This window comes from Ziziphus jujuba, chromosome 4 (genome assembly GCF_031755915.1).
Source record: "Ziziphus jujuba cultivar Dongzao chromosome 4, ASM3175591v1".
In the NCBI taxonomy this organism is placed as follows: Eukaryota; Viridiplantae; Streptophyta; class Magnoliopsida; order Rosales; family Rhamnaceae; genus Ziziphus; species Ziziphus jujuba.
Window position 1 is genome coordinate 361,829 of NC_083382.1, and position 5,617 is coordinate 367,445.

Below are 5,617 nucleotides of genomic sequence, written 5' to 3' on the forward strand. Positions count from 1 at the left end.
CCTATCCTAATAACAAAAAACCTGACTTGAATGATCTTGTATAAAGGGCTAAGTTGGCTAAGTGGATGGGGCATAATTATTATGGAGAGCCCGCATGGCCCAATGATCTTTTATATATTTTTCCGGTAGTAATTTTAGGTACTATTGCATGTAACATGGGTTTAGCAATTCTAGAACCATCAATGATTGGTGAACCTGCTGATCCATTTGCAACTCCTTTAGATATATTACTTGAATGGTATTTCTTTCCCCTATTTGAAATTCTTTGTACAGTCCCCAATAAATTATTGGGCGTTCGTTTAATGGTTTCCGTACCGGCAGGGTTATTAATGGTACCCTTTTTGGAGAATGTTAATAAACTCCAAAACCCATTTCGTAGTCCAATAGGGACAACCATCTTTTTGATTGGTGCCGCAATAGCCTTTTGGTTGGCTATTGGAGCAACGTTACCTATTGATAAATCCTAACTTTAGGTCTTTTTAAATTGATTCAATTATGAAATAAATAAATAAACACGATGTATGTATCTAGGGAATAGTTGCTTCAAAGTGAATTCTCCCTAGATACATTTATTTATTAAATTCAATTTTGGATTTATTCCGAGTGCATGGAATAGAAAAAAAAAGGAAAGAAATAATCCATCAAAATTTATGTGAAATGCTTTTTTATTTCTAGAATGTCCAATATATGTTTTATATCTTCTATGCGAAAATATTTCATTTTCATAAGGTCTTCTTCACTGTTATTTAGAAGGTCCAATATATAATATATTTAAATACATAATATGTATTAAATATATGGAAATAATATATAAACTAGATTATACTTATATTACAAGTACTAAGTGTATTAGATCGCCTCTTATTCAAATTATTCAAAAGATCTTTCTTGACATGGAAATCTAGAAATATATGGAAATAAATTGCATCCAATAGGATTTGAACCTATACCAAAGGTTTAGAAGACCTCTATCCTATCCATTAGACAATGGATGCTTTGCATTCCAATTTTTTTTTATATTTATTTTCCTTTCACATTTATTATTCGGATGAAATGAATATGTGAAAGAATTCCGGGAATTGCGTATTCAACTATGCACTACATTAATTATATTCATTTTGTTTATATTTCTATAAAACATATTTATTAGAAATTTGATATTTCAATGCATACCAAAAATATATACGTATATATTAGATATAAATATCTATTACATATATAGATTTATGGGTTTTGACTACAAAAAAGAAATATTGAAAAATATTGAATAGAGATAATGAGAAAGTAAACACAAGCAGGTAGTGGGAATCGAACCTGCATCGTTAGCTTGGAAGGCTATGGGTTATAGTTGACGTTGATTCATCATTGTTAACATCTCTAATCCAAAACCAAACGTGAAACTTTGGTTTCATTCGGCTCCTTTATGGAAGATAAATAAATTTCCAGATATCAATGAAATTAAAAAAAATTCGACCCATAACATTTATGTCAGCTTTTCGGTCTGAATGCATTCAAAATGGCCCGCTTTCTAGATGATCCTTATAACAATCTTCCTAGTTACTTTGTTTTCTACTTCTATTTGAAATAATCCTTAGGAAAAGGATTTTGTTTCCACCGAGCTAAAACAATTTTTTGATGCCTCTAGTAAACCAAAGTTATTGTTTAATTAGCTATTTTGTTTCAATTTTCCCTATACAAGAAAGAAAATTTGAAGATTTAGTTACAATTCAAAATACACTTTCTATCTTTATCCATCGATCCTTTACTCATACCCATTCAATTGGAAATATTGATTGATCTAATCAAAAAAAAAAGAAAAGGAAAGGCTATTTTCAAGCCTTATTTTTGTGATGTAACATAGTAATTACCTCCTTTCAATTGGGGAAGAGATGGCTGAGTGGATGAAAGCATCGGATTACTAATCCGTTGTTTGAGTTTTTTTGTACTGAGGGTTTGAATCCCTCTCTTTCCGTTTTCATTGATATCTTGTTCTTTTCTTCCAAATTTCTTGCGAGTTCAGGGTGGAATAGATAAAATCCTATTAAGCTAAGAACATTTTAAAAGCAAGGAAGGAAAATCTTATTTCCTTTTTCTTTTTCTTTTTTTCTTCATGTCTAGGATTAAGCCTTGGGTTCTTACATAGATTGAAGATAAAGAGTGAAACAAAGAATATTACTACCGTGCAAACAAATAGTTTGAGAGTAAGCATTACCCAATTTCCATAATTCTTTTTTAGGAAAAAAGAGAATAGATTCGCTATTTTATTTTAGACCGTATACCCTACTTTTTTATTTTGTATTTTGACACCAAGAAATAAAGTTTTTTTTTTTTTAGAAATAGAAAATGAAATTTTCAAAAAATGCATTTGTAATATTTATAATATAAGTGGATAAGTGGAGTTTTTCATTACCAAAAATTTTCTTTCATACCTACAATTTGACATTGTGAGTACTCCAATAAGGCCTTTCAATGGAAAAAAAAGGTCATAATAAGGAAATGGGTTGATCCAAATTTCTCGCAGCTGTACAAAAATTGTGATATTGGAATTGAAAGTGATGGAATTTGGTGTAGGTTTATGTCGTTGTACCCTAGAGCACAATCATTCAAGGTGTTAGTCAATAATGATTGTTGTTGGTTCTTGGTTCTTGATTTTATTTTTTATGGGTTTGTTAAGGTTTTGTTTCTGGTTTTTCATGGAGGTTTGGGTTTCTTGAGAAGGTTTTTAGCTTTTGGGAAGAAGAAGAAACCAAAATGTAGTAGTTGAGAGAGAGATAGAGAGAGAGCCGAAATTGTTGTTTTTCAAAATCTTTTTTTTTTTTTTTGAATATTTTCTTCCCCTTTTTCATTACAATTTTCATACTTTTAAATACATTAAAAAGAAAATAAGACATGCTGCCATATTAAGCAATAAATACAAAAGCATTAAAAGTAACCAACCAAGCCAACTACCTCAACTAACTCTAATCAATGTGCTGGGCATGCAAGAAACCTTCTTTAATGGGCAATTCGGCTTGTCTAAGGCATTTGAAATTGAAAACCAGCTCCATTCGACTTGAAAATTGGAGGGAAGCCCTTTTGAATATTAAACTATGTTCAAGCTAAAAACCAGATAAAAAAAAGCCCATTTTCCCATCCAAAAATAATCAAACCCGAGGTAATTTTGGCCAGTTTTCTGGGCAACAAAACTGCACAAGGGTCAGATTGTTTAGGGCTTAACTCAGCCTTCCCAGCTCCAAATTGGGCCATTATTTTTGTTTCTGCTTCATCTGCATTTCTAGCTTATTATATCCAAAATTCAGATCCAAATCCTAAACCTTCTTCAAACGGCATCCAAAGAAGTGGACTTATGTTGCTGGAAATACAATTCCAGCAACTAGACAAAAAGGCCCTAAGCTATAGTTAATGAGCTTAGGGCATTACAAAAAAGATATTGTTCTTAAACATTACAAGATAAAATAAAGTGCATAAACATAAATAATATTTGGTCTTTGATGTTGCAAAAACAAAGAGTGCAAGTGTAACCGAACTACCTTGCACATTGTGGCAAGATCACCACATTTCAACACTCCTCCTTGGTGTTCTTGCTTGAAATATTGATAAGCTTCCTCAAGGTCTCAAATCTTGCTTTTGGAAGTGGCTTGGTGAAGAAATCTGCAAGGTTATCTTCGGTCTTGATATATTCCAAGCTTACTTCTCCAATTTTTTCAAACTCCCTCAAAGAGTGATACTTCACCGGTATGTGTTTTGTCCTTCCATGTTGAACGGGGTTCTTGGCTATTGATATGGCTGAATTGTTGTCACATTTGATGATGGTTGAACCCTCTTGATCATAACCAAGGTCCTCCAATAATTTCCTAAGCCAAATGCATTGATTTGCACATGAAGAGCAAGCAATGTACTCAGCTTCGGTGGTGCTTTGAGCAGTTGTTGCTTGCTTCTTTGCATTCCATGAGAATGGTCCACTACCAAGTGAGAAAAGATACCCCGAAGTTCTCTTCATATCATCCAAGAATCCAGCCCAATCACTATCCGAGTAGGCCATTAATCTCATCACATCTTGCCTATCATACCAAACTCCAAAGTCTTGTGTTCCTTTTAAGTATCTAAGAATTCTTTTGGCACCTACAAAATGATTTTAGGATGGTGCTTGCATATATCTAGACAAAACACATGTGGCATGCATAATATCCGGTCTTGATGAACATACATAGAGCAAACTTCCTATCATGCTTCTATATAGGGTCGGGTTTACCTTTGGTGTGCCATCCTCCTTCTTGTATTTGTCTCCTTGGCTCATTGGTGTTGACATTGGCTTGCATTCATCAAGGTTGAACTTTTTCAAAAGATCTTTAATGTATTTCTCTTGAGATATGAAGATACCCTTAGGGCATTGCATCACTTCCACTCCAAGGAAGTAATTCATTTCACCAAGGCTTGACATGTCAAACTCCTTTTCAAGTTCATTTTTCAAAACTTCCACATTCTTTTCATTTTCACCCTGGACCAACAAATCATCCACATAGAGTGAGATAAAAATCATGCCTTCTTCATTCCTTATGTATAGTGTTGGCTCATTTGAACTCCTCCTAAAGCCTTGGTAGATCAAGTAACCATCAATCTTACCATACCAATCCCTAGGTGCTTGCTTTAACCTGTAAAGTGCCTTGTATAGATGGTAGACTTTGTCCTCATGTCCTTCAACAACGAAGCCCTCGGGTTGCTTGACATAAACCTCCTCTTGAAGCACACCATTCAAGAAAGCCGACTTTACATCAAGGCGGTACACCTTCCATGACATTGAGGCTGAGATTGATAGGATGAGCCTTATGGTCTCCATTCTTGCAACCGGTGCAAACGTCTCTCCATAATCTACACCCGCTTATTGTGCATAGCCTTTTGCCACAAGCCTTGGCTTGTGCTTGCATATTGTTCCATCCGGGTTAAACTTGGTCCTAAAGATCCACTTTATACCAATTGGTTTCTTGTTTTTAGGTTTAGAAACCAAAGACCAAGTTTCATTCTTTTCCATTGTATCCATTTCGGTTTGCATGGTCTCCATCCACTCTTTCTTTTGCATAGCTTCTTGAGCATTGGTAGGATCACTCAAGGCAACATTGCACCTTTCATATATTTCGGACAATGGCCTTTCTCCTCTAACATCATCTCCAATCTCCAATTCGGCTCCAATGTTCTCAAGTGCATCCTCCTCATCATCTTCATTTTCTTCATTGTCATTGTCATTGGTTTCTTCTTCTTCATCATCCAACCGAGCATTATCTTCATGGACGAGAAGCTCCTCCTTTGTCCAATCCCAAATAGCATCTTCATCAATCCTCACATCCCTTGTTACCACAAGTTTCTTGGTTTCCAAGTTGAAAACCCTAAAACCTTTGGTAACCTCACTAAAGCCAATCAAGATGCCCACATTTGCCCTTTTGTCAAGCTTGTCTCTCATGTGTGGATGAACATGGAGAAAACAAACACTTCCAAAGATTTTTATGTTGTCCAAAGATGGTTTTTCTCCATACCATATCTCATAGGGTGTCTTGGACTCATTGGCTTTGCTGTATGCTCGGTCTTGGATGTAGCTAGCCATGTATATGGCTTCGGCCCAAAA

General features: G+C 34.8%; 1 non-coding gene across 1 annotated transcript; it reads right to left on the reverse strand.

The window, feature by feature from the left end:
* Nucleotides 1-923: 923 nt before the first annotated feature.
* On the reverse strand, nt 924-995 carry TRNAR-UCU (transfer RNA arginine (anticodon UCU)). The gene has a single exon. It is a non-coding gene; the product is annotated as a tRNA-Arg (tRNA).
* Nucleotides 996-5,617: the final 4,622 nt, after the last annotated feature.